Below are 24,636 nucleotides of genomic sequence, written 5' to 3'. Positions count from 1 at the left end.
GGGCCCGTGAGCCATGGCCGCTGAGCCTGCGCGTCCGGAGGCTGTGCTCCGCAACGGGAGAGGCCACAACAGTGAGAGGCCCGCGTACCGCAAAAAAAAAAAAAAGAATTTAGCGGCTAATAACTGAGCTCTTACTAAATGCCAAGCACCGCAGGAAGAACTGGAGCCCATTATCACCTTTCATCTTCACGGCCACCCTACAAGATATTGTTATTGTCACTTTCAGATGAAGAATCAAGGCCAGTGGAGGTCAAGTGACTTGCCAGACACCACCTAGCTGGCAAGTGGTGGAGCTGGGATTGAATCCCAACACCTGTCAGACCGCAATCTCCTGCACTCAACCAACATGGTCCATCACCTCCCAGGTGGGAGGCTGGGTGCGAGGTTCTGGCAACAGACCCGATTAGAACTCAGGGAGCTGAAGCTCCTCATGCCCATGGGTGCCATGAGAATGACCCTGGAGCATCCTCTGCCTTCTCCATCTCCCACTGTCATCGGGGTTCTGATGGCCTGGGATCCTGGTGCTTTGTCTCATAGTTTTCACAACGACCCCACCCAGGAAGAGAGCGTACCCCCACTGGGCTTCCACCCTGAGTGCCTCCTGCAATGGATAAAGGAATCTAAGTGTCGCCCAAGAGATGCTTTGTCATGGGCCTCTTGAAAGCCTGGAATTTTTGGAAAACATCATCCCATGTGCCTGTTTGTTTCCCACTTGAGAGTGAAGGGGCTGGGAGAGGAGTTACAACCATCACTGGGGAGTTCTTCTGTGCCTGGGACTTTTCAAGCTTATGCTTCTAGAGCAAACAAACCTAGGGCAGCCCAAGACAACGCTGACATCTAAAAGCTGCCACTCAAATTAACACCTTTCTTTTCAGCTTTGATTCCCTTCAAGCCACGCCCCAACACGATGCAGTTATCTCCCCAGATCTGAGTTTTGGGGAATCGTCAAAGTTCTGCTACCTTCCTCCTCGTTGGTCCAGATTCAGGGTGGGAGAAAGAAAGAGCCCTATAACAGGGGCAATGGTGGCTACATGGTTCATCGTTATGACTATTATTTGCTGAAAGCCCAACTGCACATTCAGCAGGGTTGTAACTGCCCAGAACAGGTGGGGAATGCCCCCTGGTCATTCTCAGGGAAGCCAAGCGGGCTCCCCTCTGCAGCATCAGATAATGGTGAAGATGATAAGTTTCAGCTCCCGGGGCCTGAGCCTCCTCCAGTATTTGATCCCAGTAAGGATCTGATTCCCTCCTAATGGCAGTTCTTTTTGATGTCTGAGATTCTCCTGAGGATAAGGGAGGTGACTCTGGGCTCCTGGCCTGACTCAGTTTTGACTTCCTTGCAGCTCTTAAGAATGACTCCCACCCTGCAACCTATTTGCCAAGGTCTGCATGGAAGTTACTAGTGCCATTTTTAAAAAACAAACATCCGGCAAGGCCGCCTCTTTTTTTACGCTAAGGATGTAAGTCTTTAGCCACCCAATAGGAGTCCATTGTTTCAAGAAGCCAAAGGGACGGAATATTGGAAGATTCTGGCCTGTAGACACTCTGCAGGTCCCGGCTCTTCTCTGCCATGGAACAGAATTTCTGTGTGGGTCTCACTGACTAGCTGGGTGTAGCTTAGGGAGTAAACTCAATACCCTACTTCATATTCAGTCACAAATATTTGTAAGCCACCAGCATGGAGGTCTCCATTTCCCTCTCAGGCAGGTAAGTGAGGGTTGGCTCACCCATCCTGGGAAGGAGGCTAGTGGCTGGTGGGGCTGAGCCCCGGGTCAGGGAGCTACGCCTACTGGTGTGTCACCTCACTTGCTGAGTCACTGAAAACCCCAAAGTGTCCAGCTGGGTTGGGAACTGTAAGAAGAAAACAGACTTCCGGGAGCTCCCCTGACTGGCATCTGAGAATGGTCAGCGGCCCCATTGTTACTGTGGGATGGGAAGGGGTTTATTCCAAGTGCTCAAGGTCTGGACCAGAAAAAAAAGTTCTCGCATTAATCAAATTCACACACACACACACACACACACACACACACACACACATCTCAGAACAATTGATAGCTTGCTTATGTAAACAAGATCAGCTCACAGGGTCTGCCAGCCCAGGTGGGGTTAATTGCAGGAATGGAGTATCGAACAGCAGTTCAGAGGCCGCCGTGCAGCTCCGGGCTGGGCTCCCAACAGAACCATGGGCTGGACTCCCAACAGAACTCATCCATCTAGTGACCCGGTTTCCCCCAGGAGGTAGGTCACTGCCTTGGGAAAGGTCAGGAAGCTGAGTTGGACCAAGAAGGTGGAGGGGGTGGGGAGAGAGAAGAGCTGGACCATGGGGCAAATTCCAGCAGGTCTGAATCCAACATCCAGGATGATAGGATTCTTCTGCGCCTGCTTCCTCCTTCCAGAACCTCATTCTTCCAGATTCTGCACCTTCTAAAGTAGGGACGACTCCAAAGGCCTAAAATATTCTGGACGAGGGGACACCCACCACCCTGAGATCTCTACTTCTTTAAACCTTGCAAACACCTCCCTACTCCCAGCTACCTCCGCCCTCCGGCGGGCAAGCAGCAGCACAAGGTAGGTCGCAGCTGCCTTCCCTCTGCCCGGGAAAGGGAGGGAGCAGGTGGGGCTCCTTCCCAGCAGGTGCCTGGGCCTCGCCTTTTCCCCTGGGGCAAGAAGCAAACACAGGTGCCTCCTGCCACTCCTTTCCTCCTAGAGAGGTGTCCTAGCCACTCCCTCTGGCCCCCCAGGGCTGGAGGCCTAGAGAGGGCCCTTTCCTACCAACTCTTTCCTCAGAGCAGAAGCCTGGGGACCCAAACCTCGCCCTCCCTCGCTCCTTTCCCACCAGTCCCACCACCTGCAAGGAGCTTTAGGACTCCCCGTAAGGTCTGCTTTCTCCACGACCCAAACCTCCTCCTCAAGTCTGCCCCCAGCCAGCACCCGGGCTGCGGCCACCCTGCAGGAGGCGGCCCCATCCTCGAGGAGCTGACAGGTCCAAGAGCACACAATTTGGTTAGTTAGGCTTACAACGTGCCGTGAAGCTCTGGTTTGATCTTTGAGTCCCTGCTTCTGGATCTTATCTGACCCTGGACAGAACAGGACTCTGGAGAACATACCTTTTCTCCCCCATTTTTAGTGCCCTCACTGGGAAGGAGATGGGAAAGAGGATTCTTCGAGGTTATGAAGGCACAGGGTGAAGGATAGCCATCAGGTCTTTTCTAGAAGTTCTTCAAGGAGAACCTCAGGTCCAGAATTGATGTGTAAGGCTAAGCTGGAAAGGGTAACATCAGGAGAATGAATGACACCCTGAGGGCCCTTCCTGGAAACGGCCACCATGTGTGTCCATGGACCCCTGCCTCCTGTCCCCGTGCGTTCAGGGCTGCCAAGAGGAAACCCAGACAGACTGAGGTCAACCCATCACAGGACGATTCACCGCCTCCAATCCATCCCAGCTGCTCCGGAGAAGGGACATTTCTTCGTGACCCAGGAAGGGTCATGATTCCCTGGTAGGGAGCAATTCAGGGAAGCCGTGTTCTAAGGAAACCCAGAAGCTCTAAACCTCCCACATGGGCCTTCCAGAAGGAATCCCACAGGGAAAAGGCAAACATGGCGGAGAAAGTGGTCCAAGGAAGGTCCCCCCGGAGGCTGCCAGTGACGTGCGGCTGGAAGAAGAGGGACAGGAAGGTTGACGTGGTCGGGAGTGATGACAAAAGTGGCCTAGCCTATAAAATCTACCCAAAAAACCAAGGTTTAAAAATAATTATAATTTTTGAAAGACCAAACATGGTTCTAATCTGGGGGAGAAGGAAAGTCAGAGAAGCAGAAAAGGCAACAACAAGTAGGCACAGGATGGGATTGGGCAGAAAGCATGACGGAGAAGGGAAAGGGAAACAGACGCCATGCAGGAGACACAGCCAAGATGCTGTCCTTTGTGCCTGGGGCCCCTCTCAGGGCCCATGTCCCTTTTCTCCTGGACGTGGACAAGCTCAGACCCTGTCCACCTAGTCTGAACTTGAGCTGAAATGCCAGAAGGCCCCCAGCTCCTTTCTGCTGAAAATATAGTCACTAGATGTTTGCGCAAAAGGAACATTTTCCCAGAAGCAATCAACTAGGGTTTGGGGGTTCCTCTTGATGATGACCCCTCATTATTAAGCCCCAGGCTGAATCCCTTCTTCTGAGACCTGCCAGTGAAGCAGTGAGAATTCCTACATCATGGAGGTGGAACATCCTTGGTCCTCTTCGTTTAACCCACTTTTCTCAGCCCAGCAGCCTTGATAATCAGTCTTCTCGTGAAGCTTCCATAAGTCAAGCTGAGAACTGACCAATACACCATTTTATAGATGGGGAAACTGAGGCACTTAGGGAGGTGAGCACCCCAGCAAAGAAGACCCCCATCTCCAGCAGCCCTCATATGACCGGGAGTCTCTAGAGCCCAGTGCCCAGGGGAGGAGAACATCAATGTCCCTGTCATTCCTGCTGGGAGAAGGGGAATATCTAATGTTGGGTCTATCCAGGCTGAGCTTCTAGCGTCCTTCCTAAAAGGATGTAACAATAACACCACCATCTTCTAGAAAGGTTGTTTCTTGTCTCCCATGAAATTCCTTCCAAGCAATAGGACTACAACCAGATAAAAGGGAATTCCAAAATGGCTTGCATAACTCCCAAAGAGAGCCCTAGCTGCCCATCCGCACAGCTGAATGTGTTCGAAGACTAAATCTAGAAGGACCTACAGAGACTAGCCAGGCCATACTCCAATTAGATGAACAATGAGGTGTCAAAGGACCATATGACATGTTCAAGAGCACACACTAGGAATTGACTAAATTGGCATTACAACTTAAGAAGAAGAAATTAGCATTGTTATAATGAGTGAGGCCCTGTCTCCTAGCCTATACACAGAATACTGCTGTGAGCATGGTGCCTATGAGTTACCTCACTGCTAACTACAGTATGAGTTATACTGTCAACAATATAAGCTGGGATAAAACGTCCTCCCAGAGCCTCAAAAAAAGAGAGAAACATGACATTGGGGTTCATCATAATTCAGAAAATTGAGGGTATGCCTTACTTCCAGCAAATTCTGCCCTATTGTATTTATATTGAGTTTTTGTAGTGGTAGCCTTTGAATGGACTGGGGAGTTGGCTGTGGAAAGTAATCCTATGGTGAATCCTTTCTATTAGCAAAGCATCTTTTTGCAAAGCAAATAATTCCTCCCGACGTTCCTTAATCAGTTTTACTTAAACTGAAGTGTGTTGTCTGTCCTGAAAGCTGATCTCCACATTACTCCACGCACAGCTCAGATTCCATAAAGGACAATATTTTGGGAGCAGCTTGGGAAGAAAGCATCTGGGGAGAAGTGGATCTGGAAGACAAATCAGATAGATTCACTCCTTTCCTAATTCTTCCCCTCTACTCACCAGAGCGAAGCCCCGACCTTCATGCCCACAAAGAAAGGTTTCTGAGGAATTTTGTAAAAGAAAAATAATTGTTAACAGGATGGACAAGGAAGCCTGTCTTACGGTGAAGAATAAATGGTATCAAAAGGCAAATATTCACTAATTCTCAGCAGCATTATTCCAGTGGGAAGACACGAGAGGGAGGGTCCTAGATTGATGAAGAAAAGAGGAAGAGAAGTTCGGAAATTGATGAAGAGATGAAACCCATCCCAGGAGTATAATTAATATTTTTAGCTCTATTATTGGTTGGAGTTTTTTAGTGAAGCTATAAAGAAAAGTTAAAGGACCAGGGATTGCTTCAAGGGTAAACCGAGGTGGAGTCCATTCAGAGGAAGGGGGTGGCCAGTTTTTTCTGCCCCCACCATCCGCACCAAAAAAAATGACAGTGAGGAATCAGGGAGAGCTCAAAGGAAGGCTAACATTCTTCTAGAGTTTTCCTTGTGTTCTCTGATTATTAAAGCAATTCATGAACCATTGTGGGAAATGTGGAAAGTTAAGTATGAAGAAGTAGGGGCGCCTATAATCCCAGTAACCGCTGTTAATTTGGGGGCATATCTCTGGAGGTCTTTAAAGGCAGAGGTCATCCTTGCTTTCTGAAACGCTGCACAGGAGGGCAACTCCAGGGCAGGACATTTTAATTCCACACCAAGGAAGCCATGGTGCTATGCTCTGGTTCCTGCCTTGTAAGACTGCGTTCTGTGGGGCAAGGGTCCTGGACTATCACAACTGCACATTCCCAGGGCCCCTTTCCCCACCCACAACCCCAGCAAGTGAGCCCTAGCCTGGGGAGCCGCCGCCAGGTCCAGTCCCTGCCTGGCCCGTCTGCAACGCCACACACCCATCCAGGTGAGGGTGGACCACTCTGCGTCCTGACAAATGGGAAAGCATCACCCGGGGGCACTGACTGCTCCTAAATCGAGTTTTCAGTTCAGGGAAAAAAAATAAGCCAAGCGAGGAATTTTCCACTGCCCCATTCATCATGAGAGCAACAGCCTGGGAGCAGGAAACAGCGAGGCAGGCCGTCCAAGGCTCAGGGCCCTCCCGGCCCAACTATGACTCTCCATTCCCTGGCAGGAGTCGCCTTCCACTGGGTCCACCCTGATGGATGTTTCTGACCTAATACATAAGTGGGCAGCAGGCCGAGTGGCCTCATTTCTTTCCACGTTCCACGGGAGCTGCAATTTGAATACTATCAGAGGGATGCTTCTGACAGGGTATCTTCCCATCTTGGGTTCCCAGTGGCTGATACACCCCTGAGATTCAACTCCTTGGAGGAAGCCTTTTCCTGCCCCTGTGTTTCTCTCCCGAGACAGCTCAGAACAGTGGCTAAGAGGTCACTCGACCACCAGCCAGCTGTTCGTCATTGACCCTCCCTCGGCCGCAACATCCTCCTCTGTAAAATAATAATAGTATTTCCCCCACTGAGTTGTTTGTGAAGATTTATTAGGATAACACAGGCACTAAACCTGGTACATGAACCCTTAGTGAGTGCTGGTTGTTTCTGTCTAGCAACGCATTCATTCAACAACCATTTATTGATAACATGTCCTCTGAGGACACGTGGTTTCTGCCTTCAAGGAACTCATCATCCGGTGGGGGAGACAAATGTTAAAAACAGACAACAGTGACATGGCATGATAACATCTGTGAGGTGCGTGTTCTAATCAACCTTTTGCACACTATCTCATACATCTCCTCAGTGACGCTTCAAGGTAGCTATTACTGTGCCCATTTTACACACGATGAGCTGAGGTCCTGAGGCCACTGGGTTGGTTAGTAGATGCTCGCAGATTTGAACCCAGGTCTTCAGAGTCCAACCCCTATGCTCTCGATCCACAGTCACCAGTCCCTTTTTTCTCTCTCTTACAGGGTCCCTCAAACCTTCAGCTGAACTTCCTGAGGATAACTCAGAAGACCACCCGATGCCAAACACGACTTTAAATCCTAACTCGAGTGCCTTCACCCATCACGTGATCCGCTCCGCCAGGTTGATGCAAGATTACCGGCAGATTCCCGTCCATCTCGGTTCACGCTATCGTCACCGCCACTGCTTCTTGTCCTTATAGAATTGCAACCTTGAAAGTCACTCTGGGACATACAACCAGGGACTAGAAACAGCCACCAGGCCATTGCTGCTGAAGCCTGCCCTTCAATGCCTCACAGTGATGATTAAACATCCCCTGTTACAGGAGCATAAGGAAGCCAGGCGTCCTGCACAGACGAGTAGAGCAGAGAACAATGGGCCAGATTTTCCTGTCTCTCAGGGGAGTCACTCTCTCGTCTTTCAGAGAAAAAAAAATCCCACAATGAGAATCTGGCAGAGTGACCTAAAGGTGGCCCAGAGGAGGGCAGGCGTCAGGAGAGGTTGCCGGGACACAAAGGTCCACCCAATACATAAGCTGCCCACATTCCTACCTCAGGCTAAGAAGCAGAGAGGAATTTTATTTCCTGTGACTTTTTATCGTCTGTACCACTCATTTGCATCACATACCACCCTTGATGGTGGGATTGACTCAGTCTGTACTCTCAGAGACAGACTCTGACTCAGTCTGTCTCAAGACAGCTGAGAGTACAGTCTCAGTCTCCTTTCCCCACTCTGGTCCCGGACTTCTGGGCATAGCTACAGAAAGTACCTACCTTCACCCAGGCCCCCCCTCCAGCGTGGCCTCCACACCCTGCCTGGCCCCCCTGGCCTCCCTGCAGACAGCCTGGCCACCCGCCTTATGAGAATATGGTCTCATCGTGACGTCTCTCGAGATCCCGCCATAGCCCCGAACCATAGAGGTGTGACATGTGTGTGGTGACACTTTCCTCTGCCCCCTCAACTTCTGAATCTTCTTCCATCTCTTCTTCTTTTTTCTCAGGAGAAGACTGATGCTACTTCCTTTTTCCAAGGCCTTTGCTCCCGACCCCTCTCTGTGGGGTTCTCTCCACTCGGCCCCATCTGTCTTGCACCTTGCATCTTGCCTTGTTTCCAACTACTCCTTCCCTTCTGCTCACCCACCTGATTCCATGGTGGCCCTCTCAGCCCTTGAACTGAATCCCCCCACCTTTCCTCTGGCAGGGATTCCCCAGGGCAGGATCTGCGTGTCTTGCGCCTCTTCTCCCTCACCACCAACTCCTCCTTTTACTCCTAGCAATCCTGCAGCCACTGTGGCCGTCTACCCGGAACTCTTTTTCCAGGTCAAAATAGTGGCCAAACTCCAAAAGCTAGTGGTCTTCTCTCCACCTTGAACCCTTGATTTCTGCAACACTTGACTTTACTTCTTGAAGTGGCTCCTCTCCCGACTTCCGGGAGGTAGCCCTTCCCTGGTTCCATCCTTGTCTCTCAGACAGTCTTCTGCATTAGCCTTGCCAGCTCCTGTGCTTCCTGTCTTCCACCTCTTTTTTTTTTCTTTTAATTTTTCTTTTTTGGCTGCACTGTGTGGCATGCAGGATCTTAATTCCCCAACCAGGGATCGAACCTGTGTCCCCTACAGTGGAAGCACAGAGTCCTAACCACTGGACGGCCAGGGAACTCCCCTGCCTTCTATCTCTTACATGGGGTGAACTTCCAAGTTATGTTCCCATTCATGAGTCCATAATCTATCTCAAACCTCAAGCTCTCTCTTTGTGACCTCATAGGCTTACAACGGCCTCAAGCATAACTTTACCTAGATCACCCCCAAAAGTTCATCTCTTCCAAACTCCATGTTCATATATCTCCCCACCTGTTGGACAATTTGATCAAGATACCCCACCAACAACTCAATATGTCTGAGGCTTGGTTTATCATCCCATCTGGATTCACTGCCACCCTGAGACTGGACGTACACTTCTAGGAGGGACCTGGGGTGTTTTGGAAGGCCGAGCAAATGAGAATGGTAGTCATTTTCACTGTCACCCAGTGTAGACGCCCACTCTACCTCAACCCATGTCATCTAACCAGTTTCCAGATTCTACTGAGTTTTCCTTCAGGAGATCTCTCCCATCTGTCCCCACCTCCTCAAGCTGTTACCCTGAATTAGATGCCATATATTACCTTCTACTTGGGTGCCTGCCATGGCCTCTTGGCTGGTGTCTCTTCTTCCATCTTTCTGCCCCCAACCCGTCCTATTCCCATTATCACACATACAGCTGTGACTGGACCACTCCTCTGCTGAAAGACCTTTCACACCTCCATATTGAGGAGTGAAGAAACTCCCAGCTCTCTGACCTGCCACTCATAATCTGGCCCCGACGTCTCTTTTTAACTTTTATGTGTCCTCTGTAGTCTTAGAAACCTGGGCAACTCCAAGTAAGAGCCTCCTCCTTCCCTGCCTCCACGTGTAGCTCACACGCTTTCCTCTGCATGCAGTGCCTCTGCCCTCCACACCAAGCTGCTTAGTAAAATCCTATGACCCCTCAAACTCACATCAAATGGTACTCACTCTCCACAGCCTTCCTTGGTCCACTCCTTGTCATTTTCCTTTTCATTCGCACCTTCCTAATCAGACTTAAAGGTGTGGTTGTTCATGACATGATTCATGCTCCCTCCTAGATGCTAAGCTTCTGAAGGGTAATGCCCATGGTTATTAGTTCTTAACATCCCTCCTTGGGCCTGGTATTGTCTTGCCTTGTGCCAACTCTCAGGAAGCATTTGTCAATTCTACAGCTGGAAAATGTTCTGATCATTCATTGAATCTATAGAGTTCTTGACCCAGACGTCTTGGTCACGGACATCTTTGTTTTGACAGACAGCTACATAGCAGCATCAGCATCGTTTTCTTTTTCTTTTTGTTAATTGTCTTCTCTATCCTCGCTGATTTTTTTTCATTTTTATCTTATTGCGGTAAGAACACTTAACATGAGATCTACCCTCGACACATTTTTAAGTGTACGGCCTATTATCATGGATTCAGGTACAATGTACAATCTAGGTACAATCTCTAGAGCTTATTCATCTCTATTAACCGAAACTTTATTCCCATTGATTAGTAACTCCTCTTCTCCCCTTCCCTGGCCCTGGCAACCACCATTCTACTTTTTGATTCTATGAATTTGACTACTGTAGATCCTCTATATAAGTAGAATCAGGCAGTATTTGTCCTTCTGTGATGGTTTAGTTCACTTAGCATAATGTCCTCCAGGTTCATCCCTGTTTCACGGATTGCAGAATCTTCTTGTTTTTAAAGGCTGAATAGTATTCCGCTGTAAGTCTAGAGCACGTTTTCTTTATCCATTCGTCTGTTGATGGACATGCAGGTTGTTCCCCATCTCAGCCATTGTGAGTAGTGCTGTGATGGACATGCATAGTAGAGGCAATATCTCTTTAAGATCTTGGTTTTCGTTCTTTTGGATAAATACCCAGAAGTGGAGTAGATCAGATGGCTGTTCTATTTTTAATTTTTTGATGTACAAAGTTTCTAATTTCTCCACCTCCTCACTGACACATGTTATCTTTAACATCATTTTCAAAGGTATTAAACATATGGATGACTGAGCCTTTCTAATAATACTAAGAACAGTCACCATCTGCTGAATAGCTATGCGCTAGGCTAAATGTTCTACCTGTGTTATCATCTTCATAGAAACGCCCATTTTACTGAGGAGAAAATACATTTTCTACAATCGAAAAAATGCGTGAGTCAGTTATTCTGCCCCTGTGAGCTCTCCTTAAGCTCTGGGAGCCTGGGGAGTGACCTGGAACTTAGCCTCGGTGCCTCTTTTTCAGAATACCTGAGTTTGTGCAGCCACTAATTCTCTTTATGAAGAGCCACTCATATGGGACTTGCCACTGCTATTAATCAGCTCCAGCCACGAGTCAATCTGACACCAGAGGCAGGAGAAGCAGTCAAACCTGTTTGTCTTAATGTGTCTGAATCATTTCTTTTTCGGTTTTGAAGTTTCATGCATCTTTCAAACCATCAGATCACCATGAAAGGCATAGCCCAATGTTTACGACACAGCGGGTACTTCATACCTTTACTGAAATTTTTTTTTCTTTAGGATGTAATTGAATTACTGTGCATGCCCAGCTATAATATGTAATCAGACAAGTTTGCCTTGCCAAAATGAAAACACATCTTCTAATCGTGCAAAGGAGAAAGGTGACTCCTTGTCCCCTCTAGGGCTCTAAGATGCTTCCAGATTGGGGAGAGTTAGAGACCTGAGTCTACGTGAGGGCTGACTGCAGTCCTTACCCAAATGCTTTAGGAAACTGCTTTAGATAAGAGTTCAGATCATTGGTTAACCCTTAAAGGAGTCCATAAGAGTCCGCGGGAAGCATCATTGGAGCTCGAGGCCAGCAGCTACACCCAGAGCAGAGCCTGCCTACCGGTGGCTGTCTCCCCGAGGAAGAGCAGGGTCTTAGAGTTCTTGCCAGGTCGGTCCCCCATCCAAACGTCAGAGAATCAGAGTGAACATCACCAGCCTTTTCCTCCAGAAAATTTAGCCCTACCTTAAAGAGAAGGCAACCCTGGGACTTCCCTGGCGGTCCAGTAGTTAAGAATCCGCGCTTGCACTGCAGGGGGGCACAGGTTCGATCCCTGGTCGGGGAACTAAAATCCCACATGATGCACCATGCAGCAAAAAAAAAAAAAAAAAAAGAGAGAGAGAGAGAGAAGGCAACCCTGAAAAACCTTCTCTTTCCTACCCAAATATTGTGCTTCTGCTATCTTCTCTGATGGAAGAGGAAAAAGACATGGGCATTTCAAGATCATGAATAAACCTACACTAATTTATATTTGGATTGGGAACGTCAAGAGAAACACACAAACATGCAAACACCTGCCCATCCACGGACAAACATGTAGACACACACACTGTCAGACACAAACACCTACATTTGGGACCATCCTCAATAAATAACGACTTATTTGAAACGACTTATATGAATCTGATCCTATTATTGGAAGCCAACGTCTTGATCATGTTGAGTTTTATTAAGTGTTTATTTTTCTGAGGATCTCCCTGAACACGTGTGAGGCTGATGTCCAGGCTGGTGTCCACGCTGCCAGTCGTACTCCAGGTGCCAAGGGTATTTTATACATCGGGTTAAATAGCACACTGTAGTCCAACATTTTTCAATATTGCCCAACAACTTGGCCTCACCCTTGGCTAAACTAACAACACTTGGGGGAAACAAAATAGGCCATGATGGAGTTGCCAACACTTTCCTATTGATACACCCTTCACCAAAGGACCCACAAGCTGTAATTTCCATAATATTCCGTGGTCTTGAAATGAGGAAACTGTAGCACAAGGAAAGTAAGCCCCCTGTCCGGTCTCACGTAACAAGTGAAAGTTATGACAGAGACTGAGAAGCTCTGCCATTCTGGACATTTTTCATCACTTCAGTCATGAACCATATGGTTCCAAGAGGAAGAAGAGAGAAGTTGAGAGATCAGATCCAATCCTTGGTTGGTATTCTCCTCTCTTCACATGGATGACGTTAGTTCTCGCCTTTTTCACAACACTGACAGAGAAAACTACAAACGAAAACCTAAACTGCACTTACCGCTGCTATGCCAATCCTTAGAATTCTAGGGAATTTTGTAAAAGAGTTTCAGACAAGCTATACTCCAATAAAATATTTTTTAAAATTAAAAAAATAAATAAATAGAATACATAAAAAATTTTAAAAAGGAGTTTCAGACAGACGTTTAGAAAATTGACTCTGTTGGCCAATCCCTGGCAAGGGGCAGCCTCCCTATTCCTATCATTGCCTTGCGAGAGCAGATTCTGTCATTGTTCAATAACCGCCTTTGTAAAAGGCCAGTAGCCGCCTCTTGGAAGGCCAGTCATTCTGACTCTTATCTAGTTTGGATCTGTTTGAATGCTTCTATCTGTTCCACCAGCCCTTGCTGGATATCATTCATGGCATGCTGGTGTGGAGCACCCATTCAACACAACATGGAACCGTCTGGTTCCGGGGGTGCTCTGGTTTTCAGAGTAATAGCAAGAATGAATCATAATACCCAGCCTTATCTTGGATATCACAGATAGCAACGGGTTGCCTTCACCACCCCTAAAATGTATAATGGTTGACCTCCCTGGGACGCAAGACCAGTCTTCAGTTGAGGTTTTTATGTTACTCTTGCGGTTTTAAACATGCCTAGAGACAGAAATGCACTAAACCAGTCTTCCCCAATGGCTCTGTCCCAATTCTGGTGCCTTAAGCCTTCCTTTTAGCATCACATCCACCCATCCTCTGTGATGCCCTCCTCCATGCTGCCTGTAGAAATTCTCCCAATCTGAGATGTTTGTCCTGAATACATTATTTGGCATTGTTTTCTAAGGCACTGGGTTTTGGCTCACTTAGCATCTCATCCACCCTGCTCCCACCTTTGCCCATGAATGTGCTGGAGCAGCAGTTTCAAGTCCACAGCTCATTGGAGGGCCTCGCACACAATTGCAAATGGCAGAGATAGAAGAAGATGAATATATCTTTGTAACCATCTCAACTCACCCTGTCCAAGTGATCCTTTCCCATCCCGGATACCTCTCCTGTGACCCTGCCGTTAACTAATCCTTGCCAGGCAATCTTTTGGTAACTAAACTCTGGAAAGACTTCAGTCGTTGAAGGGATAATGATAACTCTTCACCGTTATAGGCTGAATTGGTGTCCAACATAGTGCTAAGGTATATAGTGTTTCATTTAATCCCCATAATGACTAAATGCATAGTATATCCCCTTACTACAGATGAAGCTACTGACGCCTAGAGAGCCAGAGTTTGCATCCGGGCTACCTGGCTCCAAAATCTGTGCTCTTTACCACTCTGCTACAGCTGGAAGGTGAACAGACAGATGGCTGCCTGTTTCAGGGCTGACCCTGATCTTGGCAGCCCAGTTCACAGGTCCAGGAATCTGCCTGGACCCTCCTATCCTCATCTCTTCCCAAATCTTCCATCCGATGGGTGGCTCGGGAGAGTGTGTCCCTCCGGTTGCCACGATTCCACCCCAAACTCATGGGGAATAAAGAAATGTGCAACTGACACACCACCTTTGGAGAGTTTGCCGCACACGCTGGGTCTTCCCCGTCCCCTTCATTCCTTCTTCCAAAGCAACAGCATCAGTGATCTGGGTCCTCGGGAGCCCATTTCAATCACTAACCAAACCTGCTTCTCGGCCAAGCCCAGCAAACCTGGGGATAGAAACCAAATACACTCAGAGGTGAAGTACACAGTACCCTAGGTTGAAACCAGGCTTCTAAAATTCTGCCCTAAGGAGTTCCCCGGTGGTCCAGTGGTTAGGACGCCACACTTTCAATCCCAAAGGCTCGGGTTCAATCCCTGGTCAGGGAACTGAGATCCCACAAGCCATGCTGTGCGGCCAAAAATAAAATAAAATGAAATTCTGTGCTGGTAGTAATTCTGTTCAAAGCCCAGATGGGGAGGGAACCATGTCAAGCTCACCCTCTTCCTCAAAAGAAGGCAAGACTGGACCCAAATGTCACAGGAATTCCGGGACAGAAGACCTGACAATTTCAGGGAGTCTGGAATCCCAGTCCTAGAAGCTTCAATACAGGACTTTAGAAGGCGCTCAAGTCCTCGGACAAAAGCTCCAGGGTTGCATCTCCGTCTTCGTTTCGGCCAAGCCAAGAGGCACAATTTATAAAAACAAACGAACAAACAAATCCCTGCTTCCTCTCTAGACCCACACATAGTTCTGACTGGGCAAGTCGTATTAATTAGCATTAGCCAGTCAGTATCAGATCTGGGATGAAAGGCAGGAGGCCATGTACGGTGTACCACTCTTCATATTATTGTTATTATAATTATAATTATATTTTATGACAGTTTCCTTAACCCCTACTGCTCAACACTGGTTAATTTCTCCATCGTAAAAAATGGCTTCTTTTATTGCACTAAGTGTTTTGTGTTTAGTTTGGTTGCATTTTACCAGCCAAGACATAATTAAGAGAGGCAGGTCTCCAAGTGGGGCCCGAAACCCCGCTATCCAGTGTGCGGGCAAGCCAGCAATTTGGAAGGCAATGACCACGCTTTACATGTCGTGCAATGGAAAATTGCATCCTTTTTCAGTCTTGGAAGGGGATTTTTTTAAGTTGAAGGATAGTTGATTGACAATATTGTGTTAGTTTCAGGTGTACAGCAAAGTGATTCAGATATAGATATAGACATAGACATAGATATATTCTTTTTCAAATTCTTTTCCATTATAGGTTATTACAAGATATTGAATACAGTTCCCTGTGCTATACAGTGAATTCTTTCTGTTTATCTACTTTATATATAGTAGTGTGCATCTGTTAGTCCCATATTCCTCATTTATCCACCCCCCCTTTCCCTTTTGGTAACCATAATCTTGTTTTCTATGTCTGTGAGTCTGTTTCTATTTTGTAAATAAGTTCACTTGTATTTTTTTTAGATTCCACATATAAGTAATATCATATAATATTTGTCTTTCTCTGACTTAACAGTATGATAATCTCTAGGTCCATCCACATTGCTGCAAACGGCCTTATTTCATTTTCTTTTTAATGGCTGAGTAGTATTCCATTATATATTTATATATACCTCATCTTTTTTATCCATTCATCTGTCAAGGGACATTTAGGTTCCTTCCATGTCTTGGCTATGTAAATATGCTGTTAAGAACACTGCGATGAGTTTTCCTTTTCAGAAAGGGATTCTAAAACCAGACCTTCCACACTGAGATTATGCTGGGCTCCCACGAAGACCGCCGGTGACCAGCAAGCAATTGAATTTAAACATAACCTGCCTCTGCTAAGCGCATTCCCCACGGGACACCAGCCCTGAGCTCTGCCTGGGAGTTTTCACCCCAGTTTTGACCTTTGCCTGCCATGAGATGTTGGGCAAGTCACTTAACCTCTTGGGAGAGAGGTTAGGCTGCATTTTAAGGGAGAAACTGCAAGACGAATCACTCAGCCTAAAGAATCAATGGAAAATGCTTCCCCCCAAAATCCAAAAGCCTGAGAACACGGGAGCACAGCATCCATTCTTCAGCTCCTGGTTGCTGTTCATGAGGAGAAGCTCTCAGACGAGAGGGAAAAATGCAGCAACGCAGCCGTAACACAGCTCCGGAGCCTACATTCATGACTCATTTAGCTTCTTTAAGTTTTGTCCTCCTATGTAAACCAGGGATGATTAAGAGTAACACCTACGGGCTTCCCTGGTGGCGCAGTGGTTGAGAGTCCGCCTGCCGATGAGGGGGTCGCGTGTTCGTGCCCCGGTCCTGGAAGATCCCACGTGCCGCGGGGCGGCTGGGCCCGTGAGCCGTGGCCGCTGAGCCTGCGCGTCCGGGGCCTGTGCTCCGCGGCGGGAGGGGCCACAGCAGTGAGAGGCCCGCGTACCGCAAAAAAAAAAAAAGAGACGGAGAGCCAGAATAAGAGTAATCCCTACAGCCCAGGACCGTTGGGATAATTAAATGAGAAGCATATGTAAAGCACCTACTAAGTGCTCAATATTCGGGGGGCCCCCAAGTCTAAAAACATGGGGGGTACATCATGGGTTTATTGACAGTGATCTCCTTACATGCTAAAATCATCGCTACGTTTCCAGATTTGGTGGCCATGTTATACATTAGCTGATATGACTGTTCAACAGATGGCACTGCCCTGGGTGTTGAAAGCCACCAAAAAAGTCCCTTTGCCCAAAGATATCCTATGGTCCCTGGGGCCTAGAACTCCCATGGGACTCTCGTGCTTGGTTTAAGTTGTAAGGCAGGAAAGGCTTCTTTGACATGGAAAGCACAGAAAAGAAGGGTAAGTTTAAGCCATTAGGGCTCATGAACATCCTTAGCTCAAAAGGGTGAAGTTAGCATAGAGCCAGAACAAGGGCTGGGGGTGGGGGAGATGAGGAGATGCTGGTCAAAGGTTACAAACTTCCAGTTTTAAGACGAATAAGTTCCGAGGATCTAATGTGCAGCATAGTGACTCTTGTTAATAATACTATATTGTATACTTGAAATCTGCTGAGAGAACAGATCTTAAGTGTCACACCACACACACAAAAAGGCATCTATATAAAGTGATGGCTTTGTTAATTAACTTGATTGTGGTGATCATCTCACAATGTCTATGTATATTAAATCATGACGTTGTACACCCTACATACGTACAATTTTTCTGTGTCAATTACACCTCAAAAAAGCTGGAAAAAAATTTAAAAAGAAAAAAAAAAGAGTGGAGTCAGGGAGATCAGTTGACACGACCCAGAGTTCCAGGCTCTGCTTGCATCTGGTTTCCAGGGTGAATGAGAGACGGTACCTGGGGCTCAGCTTCACAGTGAGAGACGCCAAAAGAGAGTAGGTGGAAGTCAGCAAGAGGTGATAGAGGCGAACCCACAGCAAACTCACTGTTCATCCCTCTCTTAGCATAGAAGTCCATTTGACAGTGACATTCTCAGGCCAGCCTAGGTGGGACTTCTGCAAAGAAGCCCCTTGATTGCTGGAAACTGATCTCAGACATGGAGAAAGAGATCCCTCCCCTTCCCCCTCCTGCACAGAGCCTAAAGGAAGCTGTGGACGGTGCAGTCTGCCATGTCTTGTTTTTTGGTTTTTTTTGCGGTACGCGGGCCTCTCACTGCTGTGGCCTCTCCCGTTGCGGAGCACAGGCTCCAGACGCACAGGCTCAGCGGCCATGGCTCACGGGCCCAGCCGCTCCGCGGCATGCGGGATCCTCCCAGACCGGGGCACGAACCCGTGTCCCCTGCATCGGCAGGCGGACTCTCAACCACTGCGCCACCAGGGAAACCCTGCCATGTTGTTGTATGACCTAAGCCTACTTTAAACATGCTCTGGAGGTACCAGCCCATGAGTTCAGCGAGGCCATGCCTACCTAGAGCTCTAGGCAGGGTGGTATCCACCAGGAAGCTGGAGCCATGTTAATTACAGGGCCAAAAGGTTGGGCCGAAGGCGTGCATGAGGCTTCTGTATTAGACATTCCATATTTCATGTGGACGAGTTTGATCCTTTAAGCTCCGAAAACACCCAGAGGGCAAACTGTCAGCACCGCGCACAAGAATTTTGCCCTGAACAAAATGACCTTTGACTTCTTAACTGGTTTCATATTCTCCGGGTCTCCGCGTACATATTCCTCGGTCGATCACTCTCAACATCTTAAATGTATTTATTTGCTGGTGGGGTTGGCCCTCTCTGGCCAACAGCCACTGATTAACATCTAGTCTGCAAACCATGTAGAAATGTAATCCTTAACAAAATGGGGAAGTTCCGAGCAAGCCAACACACTGTATTGATTTGCAAACGTCAGCCCACAGTGAGCATCTTTTCTCACTAAACTCCGGCTGTCTGTCTTCCGTGAGGCTCCATGGAGACTCAAAGGGTCAAGCCAGGACTCTCTCTTTGTCACATGTCACAGACATTAAATTCAGTGGCTGATGGGAGCAAAGCACGGTGCTAAGACGTCCTCGGACAGGAATGGGACTTTTTGTTTAAGATGTGAAATCAAGGTGACATCTTCCATCAGAGGTATCTTTTTCTAGATATCAAACATTGTTTTCTCAGCAGTAAGTAAACCAAAGCAGCATTTCCCTTACGTGTTAAGACTTACAGGGTAGGCTTTTCTGTCTTTTACTGTCAAGGCTGAGAACAGATACGCCAGCACTCACACGGTCTAGGACGGGCCCTTGGGGACAAGCTTCTCTGTGTCTTTGGGTAACTCAGATATGCCCCTCCATCTTCTGTTTCCCAGGTCGTGACAGTGAGGAAACACGGGCCAGCTATGTACCTCCGAGGACCTCGGAGATGGAAAAAGTGGATTGATACATGCCTCTTTCTTTCCTCCTCTCCTTTCACCTCGGTCCAGCCAGCTGGCTATGAGAGTGGACATCCTGCCAGCTCTTCTATCTGCCGTAATGGAAAGCAGACACCTAATCCCCAACCCTCTTCTTAGACTCTGCTGCCGTTGAAAACCTGTACCTTCATCAGAGCTGCTGGTGACGAGTCCAGCAGGCTGGCAGAGGTGTTTTGCTTTCTCTTCCCCATCTTTGAATGGGTGAGCTAAGGAGCAGAGGGGCGGGCTTGCTCTGGAATCTCTAAAGAAACTTTGCAGAAAGTCTAATCCCCAAACTGGAGAGTCAGCCTCGGATGGAATCAGGGACGCAGTGAATTAAGCTCCAAGCCCCATGCCTTAACATCGCCACCCGTCACAGGTCGGGAGCCCGAGTGGCAGCTCCAGGCCCCCGATCCAATTAAGACAGTAAGGTCCTCTCTTCTCCTGGTTACAAGCAGAGGACTGAGCCTCAGAACCTGCTCCACCAGTGAACCAGATCTGCATTCCCAATTTAATTGTTCTCAGGCCCTCTCATCTCCCCAGAGAGGCTGTAAACCTCTTAAGGGAAGGGTTGACTTCACTTATAGCTGGATTAGATGCTCACTTGCTTGGTATAATTTGGGGGAAGCTGAGAGAGGGCTGTTTCTCACCCAGATATATCCTGCTACTCACCAGCTAGAGCCTCTGAAATTCCATTCCAAAGCACTGTCACATGGGTAAAATGCTGTCCTGGAAATGCCCTCATTTATACCCAATTAAGAAGGGCAGACTCAAGGGTCTCCATCATTGCCTTACACTCCACCATCACAGAAAGGGCCTAAGGAGCACGAAGGTGGAAAAAGGGCTCCGTCCCTGCCCTGCTCACAGGAAGCCATCTCGTCCACCTGCCTCAATACATGCATCATAAAGTGAAAAACTCACTCCCAGCGTGCCTTGCAGTCCAAGAAACCCAAGTCACCCTGTGACATTAGGGGCCGTGTCTAAGACTGCCCTGGGCGCGGGTAAAGAATTTCTTCATTCCCTTCTTTTTTTCATCAATACCCGGGTATCAGAGTGCGCAGCAGCTAGTGAGACCAAACGCAGTCACTTAAGGCCTGATGCCAATAAAGACAAGATCAGAGACCCCAGCTTCACATAGCGCGGCTAACCCTGGAGAGGGAGGGGTCGGGACCCTTCCCCCGCCCAAGCCATATCCTTCTCCAGGGGAACTGTCAGCTACTATTTTTTGACAAAAGACGAGCAGGAGATGTGATGATGAAAACAAGGGGTTGGAGTGAAACAAGGAAGGGGCCCTGAGCCAAGGAAGGCAGGAGGCCTCTTGAAGCTCAAAAAGGCAAGAGAACAGATCCTCCCCTAGAGCCACCGACAAGGAGCCCACCCCGTGACCCCGTGACCTCATGATCCTGTAACTTAAGCTGGTGAAACTGACTTCAGACTTGGACCTCCAGAAGTGAGTGGTAAAGCAGCGAGGCTGCCGTAGTTTGTTACAGCAGCAGGAAGAAAATGATACAAATGTTGGCTTCCTAGAGGCACCGGACCTGAGGTTCCCCAAGAATTTGCCTGGGAGACAAAGCTGTGTTGCTGTTGCTGTGGACCAGTTACCAGGCCTTGGGGGAACTTCAAACGCATCCTGTCGGCCTCACACACCCCCGACCCCTTCTCCCCACCCAGAACTCAGTCAGATTGGAGGCCGCTGTGTCCAATGAGGGATTTCAATTTCTCCTCTGAGAAAGGGACCGATCTAGGTTCAAAGCAGTTCATTGCACAGTCGTTTGTGAATCAAACGAAGTGTGTTGCTTGTGTCTTACGAGCCCGGCACCGAGCTGAGCACAAGGGGCTGGCTGCCCCTCACGGGGCTAAGCCCCCATCGGGGGGCCCGCTGTGCACCCAGGGGGTTCCGTCTCAGCAAACCCCCTCACCAGATGTGTGACCTTGGGTGTTCCTCAGCCTCTCCACCCTACCTTTTTCTCTTCCATAAAATGAGGAGGATACTCTTCTCACTGGACTTGGCTTTTCTGGGAACCGGGCTTTGGAAGCCCTGAGCACCGTGCCTTCCATACAGGGTGTGTGCAACACAAAGGCAGCTCTCATTTCTCTGTGGTTTGACGGGCCCTGGGCCTTGGTAGGGAGCCAGCGTGTACTATAGCCTGCAGGCCACGTTCTCACCCTCGTTCCTCTCATTGTCCAGTCCACGTGAGTCCCGAGGGCCAGACAGAACAAGTGACCAGCCCCACTGTCCTTCTGGGAGGCCCCCATAGTTCCAGGCCGCTGTCAGTGGTCCTCGGGTCTTCAGAAGAGTGAACGCAATGGGTTGACCGCTGGGAAGCTGGGTATTCTCTGAAGGAGGCCGAGCTTAAGGCCACCAGGGAGCCCTGAAAAGTTCCAGGTGAAGGACAGGGGGCTTCACGCACTCACCTCTCAAGTTCACAGAAGACAGGTCCGCTCTGGGCCTGCCGTGGAGAACTCGGCAGGATTTCTGACTCCATGTCACAGGCTGTCAACGAGGGAGTCCAGGCAGCTTCAGCTCAGAGCTGGCAGTGACCGTGGACGGGGCTGCGGCCGAGGAAGCTGCTGTGTTCAGAGACGCCTGCTTTCCAAGACGCCCAGCAGCTGTCCTGTCCAGCTGTTAGAGGCCAGCCCGACAAAGGGGGGGAGCAAACCTCCCAATACCGAGAAGGAGAGGGTGGCCGCATTCACCGGGTGGATTTCACTTAACGACCCCTCCCAATTCATAAGCTGGAGTTGTAATGACCCCCCAAAAGCACACGCTGTACCCAAGCCCCCGCTCCACCAGCCCCATACCTGGGGCCACCAGATTCAAAAAACGATTCCAGACCAACTATTCAAAAGACTGGACCACACACGGCCCATTCAACAGCATCCCCCCCAAATCTTGTTTCTTCTGCTTCTTTAAAATAAAAAAATGGGAAAAAAGTAAAACTTAACTTTAAAAATTTGAGGGGTATTTTACAAGTTTGGTTAAGAAGTATTAACTAATCCTATAATGAGAAAAAAGCAAACAAAATAACAAAGAAAATAGCAAAACTTTCATTTTCTGGAAATGTCCACTGGCCTCTCCTCCAAAAAAGTTAGACCAGATTGGCTGATGTCTTGGTCGACTACCTGGTAGTCTGGGCATCGAGCCGACCCCATCCGGATCCTTCTGCACGGGGGTCCCCATCAGGTCAATGCACTGAATTAGGAGCCGGTGCCAGGGGCTGGTTTGCCCTGTCACCACACGGCATCCCTCATTTGCACAAGGCTGGGCCCACAGCTGCTTCCCTAGGAATCAGCGGCTCCCCTCCAGGTATTTGCAGGCCTTGGGACTGCTGCTGGGCCCGGGCAGCATGGCGGAGTGCTTTGTACTGCACGCCTTTTGTTTAGCCTGAGACAGGGAGGGTGCCCGCTCTCCAAATCCCCACTCCAAACTGTGCACACAGACATGACAGGGGATTGAAAAAGCGCACCGCAAACAATGTGTCTAATGTACCAGGATCCCCTGCAAAGAAGGTCAAGGGTGACGGAGGAACAGCCCAGAGAAACCGGAATCCGGACAGAGCACCCCAAAAGGAACAGCTCTGGGGGAACATTGATCTATTTCCTCTGCTGATCCTCCTCTCCTGAGAGAGAGAGAGAGAACGCAAGGAAAAAGAAAGGCTGGACGCTGGCTATCTCCCTAGAATGGGCTATAAGCAATTCAGGCAGACTTTCTTTACACAATGGATGAGTGAAATATGAATCACACTGCCAACATCAGCAGGACAAGCAAGTCCTGTGTGTTCCGCTCAAGAGGGGCCTGGACACATTGCGGAAAGAGCAGGGAATCCGCAGGCTGGGACACTAACTCCTGTCCCAGGGTGACAGTCACAAAATACAAGTTAATTTGTGTTTTGCAAGATAGTACTAAGGGCAGATGAGAGTGGGACGACCCCAGCCCATCTGGAACCTCATTACAGCCTGCTCAAGATTCTAACCAGGGCTGTGAGGACGTCTTTCCTAATAAAGGGTGTTCTCCAAAAGAAGTTTAAAAATCCAATGGAATCATGGCATTTTTCTTCTCACATGGGTCTTAGACAGCATGTCTTCTAATGATGTAAAGAGCCCACCCCCAGAGAAATCAAACAAAAGTCCCCAGATAACCCTGTTTGTTAGTGGTACAGCCAGGAATAAAAACCCAAGTTCCCAGACTCCTAAGACAGTGGTGGTCAGACGTTTCAGATGATCAGTGAATTTCTCTGAATTCTGGGGTTTTCCCTTTATTGGGTTTTTGCAAAGAAGTGCAGACAAGTCCCAGTCTGAGGGTGTGTTCACACCAACATGAGAAAGATGGAATAAGCGAAAATGAAAATGTTTTTCAGAAGCTCATTTCATTTGAAAGTGCAGAAAGGGGTTAGTGTATTACTCAGCTATTTTGGATCATGGTTAAAATTTCTGCTCTGTGGATAAAACAATAAAATTCTATCGTTCAAAGGTTGTCTTTTTGTGATTTTTAAATTTTTAATTAAAAAAAATTTTTTTAATCTCTGCTTAGCTTGGAAATGGAAGGGAATTTCTCTACAGAGGAGTCAGTCATGCCTGCTGTCCAGGAAGGATCACAAGAATGGTTTGAGGATTTGGGGTGGATTTGGGGTTGAGGACAGGGGGATAGTACACAGAAGAACGTGGAATCATAATGCTTCTAAATCTCTGAAAGGTCAGTGGGACAATTCACCATTGTGAGGAACATATCAGATGTGGGAAATGGATGGCATTTGAGTTTCTGAGTTTGAATTTTGTGAACAGGTGTTTTACTGAATTCGGATCCGACATGCATTACCTGGGAAGGATTTGCTCCTTTCACACAGTTTCTAGACTTAGGAAATACTAAAATGATGTCCTGCGATGAGGACTCAGCTTTAAAAATAATTCTAAACACTTAAAAAATGGTTTAGAAAATAGACATCGCTCTCAGAAGGCAGGTTCTGAGTGTCCCCACTTGTGTCACACCTTCTGCTTGCATGGAGACCAACCCAGGGGCCCAACCTCGCCACAGTTCACGTTGTTTTTTTCAAAGGGGAATAACCTGTAAATGTCACCAGACTGAGACACTGGAACCTTGGTTTCTCTATTTCCTAATCTGCTTTTTTTTAATTAAAAAAAAAAAAGTTTTTAAATGGACTTCAACCTAGATCCTCAAAGGTATTATGTGTTGCGTCAATGAAAGAAGTGTTTTCATTCAGAATTTTTACATCACGAACGTCCATAAATGGCAAAACTGTTCAACAGCTATGTAGTTTGTTTTTTTTTCTATTATGTTGGCTTTTAAAATGTTTTTAAGAAATGTTCCAAATCTTCACATATATTCCCATGGATGTGCTAAGTGCAGCTATTTCGAAAGCGAGGCAGAAGAGATGGAAAATTAATCAGGAGTACAATTTACTCAAGAATATTGGAGCAGCGTTTTAGATCTACAATC

The sequence above is a fragment of the Aethalodelphis obliquidens genome, unplaced genomic scaffold, assembly GCF_003676395.1.
Source record: "Aethalodelphis obliquidens isolate GAN/ISIS:26980383/991018 unplaced genomic scaffold, ASM367639v1 scaffold23, whole genome shotgun sequence".
Taxonomy (NCBI): Eukaryota; Metazoa; Chordata; class Mammalia; order Artiodactyla; family Delphinidae; genus Aethalodelphis; species Aethalodelphis obliquidens.
The sequence above is the reverse complement of the archived record's forward strand: the minus strand, read 5'-3'. Positions refer to the sequence as shown.